This window comes from Seriola lalandi, unplaced genomic scaffold (genome assembly GCF_002814215.2).
Source record: "Seriola lalandi dorsalis isolate HSWRI2012SDOR001 ecotype SW California unplaced genomic scaffold, Sedor1 jcf7180002054949, whole genome shotgun sequence".
Lineage (NCBI taxonomy): Eukaryota > Metazoa > Chordata > Actinopteri > Carangiformes > Carangidae > Seriola > Seriola lalandi.
Genome location: NW_019525500.1, coordinates 1,874,103 through 1,882,898, shown reverse-complemented (window position 1 = coordinate 1,882,898; position 8,796 = coordinate 1,874,103). Strand labels below are relative to the sequence as shown.

Here is an 8,796-nt window from a genome sequence, read left to right as displayed (position 1 = left end):
TTGGGTGGGTGGGTGTGTGGGCGGTTGAGTGAGAGCGAGAGAGAGAGAGAGACAGGTGGCTCAAACCATGCACAGCACGGATCACTGGCCCATCAAATGCCTGCCAGGAGAGCTTCTGAGAAAACATGCACACTCGCATATTGTGAGCAGACAACCATAAACACACAGACGTGCAGACATCTCTTTATCTTTCATCCTTCATTTCTCTCAAAAAAATTCTGAGTTACCACACCTTGCATTCTAGTTTAACATCCTCGCTCTGCAGCAGCAGAGGTACAACTCCTCGATTTAACAAGTTCCTTTTTATTCTCTTGCTCTTCTGTTCTTCTCTCATTTCCTCTACATGCAGGCCAACCCCCTCTTTGCTAGTTGCCTCCTAACTTGTTGATGTTGCATAATATATCCACCTTTCAGGTACAGTAAGTGGGTAAGGTTACTACTTGTACCTTACCTAAGCATGCACTGACTCATTAAAGCACAAACTTCACAATCTGGTCAGTAGCTCTTCTAAGCACCTTTCAGGTAGCACAGATTGGGATAGAAGTACTGGCATACAGTAGGAATTTGTACGAGTACTCAAGTACTCGTTGTTGATGTAACTATTCGAGTAGCATTTCACTACTCGCGCACATGTTTTTGGCTGCATTAGTTCAACTCAGTTGGCGTGCAAATAACATGCAGTTCAAGATATGTGGCGTTAAACTTGCATATCATGTTCTCCGACAGCCACACAGTAGGCGTGGTCAGGGAGGTCCGTGTCCGACTGCAAACGCAAGCTTAACATTCCGCTTGTGTTTCCAGTAGGACACGGACCTCCCATATTTCTTTTTTTTTTCTATTTTATAAATGGTAAATAAATAAATAAAAAAATTATATATATAATTTGCGAGTAATGAGTACTCGAATATTGAATTTACTGAAAATGCCCATCCCTAGTATACAGAAACCTACAATTAGTTTGTGCCTAAATCAATGCTATTAATATTTAGTACACAATACACCAAAATGTATAATCTTCATCATCTTATGACATAGATAACAGCAGATTCACTACTCTGATTACTCTTTGACTGCTAAATGCCTTTTCCAATGGAGTTTGGCTTTAGGATTCATTATATGCCATTAGTTTCTGAATACATGTTTTGAAGGCTAGAGCTCAGCATATCATTCACAATCATCTTTATCAGTTGTTAGAGTCAGAAAATTCAGAGTAAGAGAGTGTGGGTGGAGCTGAGGTGGCACAAGCAATAAGTAGTCATCACTGTGAGGTGTGATTGACTCAAACAAAGCATGTCTCAAAATAAACTTCTCTTTATACCTTAATAATTCCTCAACCGGACATTATTCAAAACCACCAAGACAACCATTAATAAATTAAATGACCATTTATTACTATTAAAACTTAATTCGTTGTTAGGAAAAGGTACTGGCTTTGAATTTTATGTGGGAAGTTGGTGGACCACTGCTTGGTCAAAAGATTATGTATATCCACTTCTTATTTTCACCCTGTTTACATGTTACTTAAATAGAGGAGCTGGTTGATTTGATCTCAGCAAGGAAGGAACCATTGGGCTTAGGGAAGCAGGTGGCTTGCCCTGAGACAGGACTGATTCTGCTGTCAGCCAGTACGACCGCACCTCCCTCCCCTCTCCACACCCACCCGTCTCTGCTTGGCTCAGGCCCTGAAGCGACTGGGCTCAGATTGGAGGTTATTTCCCCCACTGAGCTAACAGTCACTGCTCCTCACATATCAGCAGCGTCCTTCAGACATCAGGTCAAAACATCATTTAAAAATGCTCGTTATTTTTGTATGAGCTGGCCTGCAGTAATCAGTGTGTGGGGATGTGCCAGATGATATAAAAATCAAAATATACGTTTACAATATGTGTTGACAAAGGGAAGCAACAGTCTACACTTGTGTGCAGAGATCTGGTAAATCCTAGCCTTCAGGTAAACAACACAACCAAAAAAATTATTATTTTACCTGGGTGGTGAAGACTGCTGAAATATTTGGCTTTTACGTTAATGTCAGAAATCTTTTAACTATACTCAGAGGACAGTTTTAGCACCAAGCTACAGCATGAAGCATCATCATGGCAGCAGAAAAAGCACAGCAACTGCAGAGATATGTGGAGACTGGCAGAGAAGCTCTTAGACATAAAAGCTAAATGGCCTCTTGGAGTCATTTGTGCTCATAAACCAAGGCGCCAGTGAAAGCACCGAGCACATCAACAGGCTGGATGTGGGAAAGTTACTGTCTTCTATACTTTGGACACATTGTTGTACTAATACTGATTTTAAACAATCAAAGCAGCTTCACAATACTGGACTCATATACTAAGCATTTGGTCAAGTGTTTTAGTTTGTAAAATTGCATCATATCATATAAACAAAGATTTTAAATATAATTTAAATAACAGCTTTGTAATTGCTTTATTTAGAATATCTGTAAGGTGAAATAAAAATAATGTTTTCAATAATAATTTCACCTGTAACTGAAATATATGCAACTAGATTTGATGAAAATATATTCAAATTGACCATCTTGAGTTAAAACTGTAACATTACATTAACACTGTTGTGTATGGCTGATGCTGAAGTATGAATAAATTGAATGTTAAAATATGTAAAAAGATTGAAAAAAATTGATAGTCAATGTATTTAATACATTTTCACTTAAACACAAATCACATGCTAGTAACAAATTCAAAAAGATAACTTGCTCTTTGTTTCATATCATTATGAAATAAATACTTCTTGGGAGAGGGAGGTTGGCACTAAGTAGACAATCTTATGCAATCTTAATCAATCATTAAGACAGTCATTTTGGCCTCTGTAAAATGACAATGACACTAACTGATAGATTGACCGAAAGTATAAATAATGGCAGGCCTGGATAAAGTACATAATGCTGCTGTTCAGCTGAGCATGTAGTGGTGGCATTTTTGTCTTTTTTATTCTGACAGAATGACAGTCCTGTGGGTAGAATAAAACTCCTAAAAGTGATTTATGAAAATAAACCACTGATACAAGGGAGGATGGATAGCTTCATTCTGTTAGTTCCTACTCTGCCATCAGCATCTTGCAAGAGTCATTGAAACCTGTCAGACTGAGCATTGTGCAGTATTTACACACTCTTTAGGCAACACTTTTTTACATTTACTGTATTCTCTTTCGTATGGCTTACTCTTGTCATTTTTATCTGACTGAGGCATTTGCCCCGACAGAGCTGCCACTGACTGGATTTTATTTTGTTGTTGACTTGAATATATGAGGTCAGATGTTTCTGTCAGAATTTGATTACATAGTGCATCTTCTGAGTGTAATCATTGGGTTTGAATCAGTGTGGAGTATTAGGTCTCCTCTCTCCTCTCGTCCACAGGAAACTCGAAACATGCAAGCCAGACCCATTTTAAAATGATCTCCCCCAGCTCATTATGCCACCCTCACTTCCAAAAATCACACTTCAAATGTTTGATCAGTCTTAATTTATGTATTAAAAGCATCTTGCCTAATTTCAAGTCTGAGCTGCTGAGCACTGAGGGTGAAGAACTCCAGTAAACAGGGACCAGCAGGATCCTGAACTACTAACAATGTCAAACGCCCCTCCCGCTCTCTCTCACACTAACACAAACAAAGACACAACCACGGCAGCACTTGTGAACAGCAGGTGCTCATAGCTTGCAAAGTCCGATCAGAATCTAACCAACACTATGAGAGAATGTCAAGAGGAGGAATGGAAATGCAGAGACTGGTGAGACATTTTCTTACTGGAAGTTATAATGGCTCTTCTGAATGAAGCTGTATAATGTAGCTCAACTAAGAAAACTACTTATTTCTCTTTAGCCTTTTTTCCCAATTTTTCACCACATTCTTCCTGCACTGGTCCAGTCAACGCATTTCACTCTCTTGCTAGGTTACTCCTAAACCTTTTCTCCAGTAAGTGCAATTCCCATTTTATTCCCAAAACATTTAATCCATGCATGCTGCCACCCTACCCATGGGATTACAGGTTATAGAATACATGTAGGTAAGTGAGACAAAAAAAATATATAGGATAACCAAATAACTGTATCAATTACTCAAACATAAGCCATGGGAAAAAAAAGGGGGAAAGGGAAATGCTGTCTGCTGTAATAGCACATTTATGGGGTCCACTCTACTCTCTATCAAGGGGTTCCTGTAGATTCATAAAAAGGGCCGTCATTTCATAACAACGGTTCAAAAAGGTGCTCTGAGTGCGTCTTTAATTTTCTCTAGCTTTAAGAAATACATAACATCTTTGACCCAATGAGAAAAGGATGGAGGAGCGTGTTGCTTCCATTTTAAAAAAGGATCAAATATCTTGGAAGGGGTGTAGTGAAAGCTATGACCACATAGGTTTTATTTGGTAGGACAGCACAGGACTCCTTTGATGTTAAACCAAAGAGGGCACAGACTGGATCAGGGTCAAATGGGATTTCAAACATCTCACTAAAAGCTTTAAAAATTGAGAGATTCGGATACAGCAAGAACATGTGCATCAAGTCTGCTGGCTGGCCTCTACAACAAGAGCAAAATGACTCAAACGTTCAGATAAATTTTTGCTAATCTAGCATTAGTAAAATGCTAGCTAAGCCATGTTTAGTGGATGTAGACGATGTGTGTACCAAGTCCAAGGAAGAGTCCCATTGGTCAGCTGTTAAAACTACACCAAGATCAGAGCCCTAAGCTATTTTTAAATGTTCAATGGGGTGTGGATTAATGTTGTTAATGAGCTCATAAATCTGCGATATCAGTCCTTCACAGTACAGGAGTTCAAGTCAAGGATACGGTCGATGTGATTTTATGGGCTTATCTGGAAATGAATTAGTCTGGCTGTGTTATATGTGATTTTGCTTACATTTTCCATACCATAATATATACTGAAAACATAATCATCATGGTCCTCAACTGGTTCAACATTATATTCTCCAGCCAAGTTCATTTTAAGTCACCTACATGTTCGAGGGCCACGGCTAAATTGTGCCATATAATGAGTAAATAAGTAACCTGTATTAACTTGTTGATTTATCCTGGTTGTAATAACAGTCAGTCTAACAGGTGCATCTTGAATGCTACTAGAGCCCGACCGATTTAGCGGTCGGCCAATTTTATCGGCTGATATTGGCCTTTCACAGATATATCGGTGTTGGCGCATATATTCTCCGATATGCGCTAATATGAATACTTTTATTAAGAAGCAATAATGCAGTGGAAATATTCGGGTCAAGTCAAGTTATATAGGCAGCTTTTTATGTATATTTGATTTTTTGTTTTCATTCGAGTTAAATATATATATATATATATATATATATATATATATATATATACACACACACACACACACACTCACACACACACACACACACAATTTGTTCTTATATTTTTTTTATTTATGGTTATTTATTTTTATAGTTATTTTATTTAATTCTCAGTGAAGTTTACCGTTTCAGTGCACTGATGTCATTTTGGACAATAAAGTTTAAGTGTTTATATATAATCGACCAATATATCGATATCAGAATTTTTTTTAATCCCTAATATTGGTATTGGCACCAAAATTCCAATATCGCTCAGGCTCTACCACAAACATCTGCAAACCCCTGAGGTGACTAATGCCACAGTAAACAGCTAAATAACAACAATGTGCACACATGGGCACAGTGATGACGGTGATGAAGGCTGCCCACTGTCAGGAGGGGTAGATTTCATGAACATCTGCTACTGACACAGACACATCACAGCATGTAAAGCAAAAGGAGGAAGTGGGTGGAAAGAGAACAGCTCAGGCGCACACTGCTTTGTCACATTTACATATATTTGTGTTTACCTGTACATATGCAAATACAACTGCACTCACACACTGCATGGTGTTGAAAAGAAAACATAAACATATGTACATATAGTCCACAGCTTGCATAGGTTTTGTCTGCTTCTAAGAAGCTGAATAGTTCAAGAATTTATCAGAAGACCTTGGGAGCTTATCTCCTCCCAATGCACAAACACACACTACCAATTTTACCTTCTTCTACATCTGAAAATATGTTTTTACACTACACTTGGATTTAATGAAACTTAATTTTTATTCTTTTTGAAATGAAACAGAGCCTGGGGTGAACAGTTGGGGCAAAATTTTTGCTCAAAACCTCTAAAGTTCACAGTTCAAAAAACAAACCTAAAAAGGAATACTTCCAACTTGGTCATTTGTGACTGGGAAACCATTAATGGATCATGTCCAAGGTTGGGATCTGATAATCAGATTCCCTATGCTCCAACACTAACACTAATCTCTTGTCAGACTCTTTTTTCCTCCTAGTTTAGCTTTCATGAATATGGCATCAATAATTTAAGCTTATCAATTTAGTAGTTCTGAATCAGTACCTACAGTATTTGGAGCAAGTAGTTCATGAAACATAGTGTGTAAAATGTAAGTATGACACACCTGTTATTCCGATGTGTAAAATATGTACAGAAATCAGCGCACTGCTTCTACAGATCAACTGACTTTGAGTTTTAGTTACTTATATTTTTGAGTCAAAATGCTACTGATAACATTACAGTGAACCCAACTTTTTTAATAAAATGGTATACAATATAAAATGCTGATGACTCTGATCTAAGCAGGATAGTGTCAACATCAAAAAGAATAAAAATCCAATCTCACATCCATCATTCTTTCAAAATGGCTCTCCCTGCTTGTCCCTCAACTACTTCTCCCACCCTCTATTCTTTCCTTTACATTCTTCTTTTATCCCTCCTTCACTTCTTCTCGTCTCAGCCAGCTCTTCTGATTTCTCTTCCTCCCCCTACTTCTCCCTGAGATGAGTACTGTCAGCAGAGCCATACCCCTGACACAGTGCACCATACTCTCTAAACACACACACACACACACACACACACACAATCTGGGATATAGTGTTCGCTAATGGGGCAGCCGGTATGAGGGGAATGGGAGATGAGTCGGCTGGACGTTGTTGAGTCCATCAGACAGGTTATGTAAGACAGTGACGAGGACTTTCCTTCACCATAAATCTATATCCGTATGGAAGATATTCTAATGTCAACACCTGCACTATGAATATCACTGGATTCCTGAGCTGGACCAAGCAAGACTAGCTATAGTCTTTAAACCCTGTGCACTACTGAAACATATGAATACTGATACTGGTTAGGATAACCGATTAATCTTGATTATTCTTTTGATTAATTAATTAACCACTTAGCCTGTAAAATGTCAGAATATAGTGAAAATGCCAATCACAACTTCCAAGAGCACAAGGAAGTGTTTTGAGATGGCTTTTTCATCCAATCAACTTTTGGGAAAGAAGAAAATATTCACTTTACAATGATTAAAACATAAAAGCAGCACATCTCTACACTTGAGAGGGTGGAATGAGAAAATTCTTTATCATTCTGTAATAAAAGACTTGGAAGATTGGTTTTTAAAATTTTGTATCTTTCTATTCCATAATTTATTATTCAACTTGTCATTTAACTGATATACAGACATAAGCAGCCTTTCAGGCAGAAATGAACAGCAGCAGATGGACCAGTCAAAACCACAACACAGCACTCAAAGAACGTGTTAACCATTTAACAATGTGCAATGTGTTATTCTGTTATTGATGGTTACAACATTTGAAAGAGCTGGGATGTGGATAACTGCTCATTTCTGTCTCCCTCGCAGATGTATCTTCAAGCATAAGATCCATAGCCCGATATGTCGATTCAACAGTATCACTACCAGTCAGTAACTCGCACTGTGTAATGTCAAAGAGTGTGAACTTCCCATTTCAAACGGATAGATTTACGTTACGTTCAGCTGGGCAGATTTCATGCAGCTCTGCTCTCCAACTGCTCTGCTTAGACTCACTAAACATATCACGCTCCATCTGACACATGAATAATGTGGAAAATACAGAGAGAGAAATTCCCCTTCTGCTGCTTCACCTGATCCAAGTGACTTTTTCCTCTCTCCCGTCCGTTTCTCATTTCTCACACACACCACGCAGTCACACTCTTTCACACTCCCTCTCTCCTTCTCCTAACACACATTAACTGCACACAAACACCCGGCAGAGAGCTGGCTCTCTTTTGCAGTGTGCCTCTTTCTAAGAATGTTTAGTGCTACAACCCTGAAGGAACACACCATCAGCGCCTTCCACATGCAGCCTCATGAACACTTGCATGCTGACACAAGTGATGAATCACACTTAGGGAGGAATCAAACAGGCCATGAAGTCATAACAGTGAAGTCTCTCTGGTCTTTGACAAGAAACTTGCATATGAAGATCTTGCGCGTACAACAAACATACAAGATAAACTGACTGAGCTGCTTTTGCCTCCATTAAAGGAATTTGATTATAGCAAAGTGTTTACAACAAGCCAGAAATCATGTTTTGAAAACATAACAATCCAAGTTAGGTAAACAGTTGTCATTTTTTATATTGTTCAAAACAATACTTGTATAACACTAATAGCATAAGAGTGAAATTTAACTGTACAATACTGTATGGTATGGAACACATTAAGTTTACCACATGAACTGATTATAATGTTAGCTGTTATTGTACATGTCGTATACTGCAATTTATGCTGCAAAAAGTCAGGAAAAGGATAAAAAAAAAAGGTAAGATGGCAACAACTGCTTGAGAATGGCAAAGAAAAATGCAGATCAATGTACTGCTGCGTGCAAGTATTGAAATTAAAATGTGTGTTAATTTACCTCAACCTCATATATCTCCCATGTATTTTTGATGCAAGTACAGGGGCATG

The 8,796-nt window shown here is 38.2% G+C and overlaps 1 protein-coding gene across 1 annotated transcript in view; it reads right to left on the bottom strand.

The window, feature by feature from the left end:
• Positions 1-8,796, bottom strand: part of raver2 (ribonucleoprotein, PTB-binding 2) — an 87,818-nt gene that overhangs the window by 78,085 nt on the left and 937 nt on the right. The gene's annotated exons all lie outside the window — the stretch shown is intronic.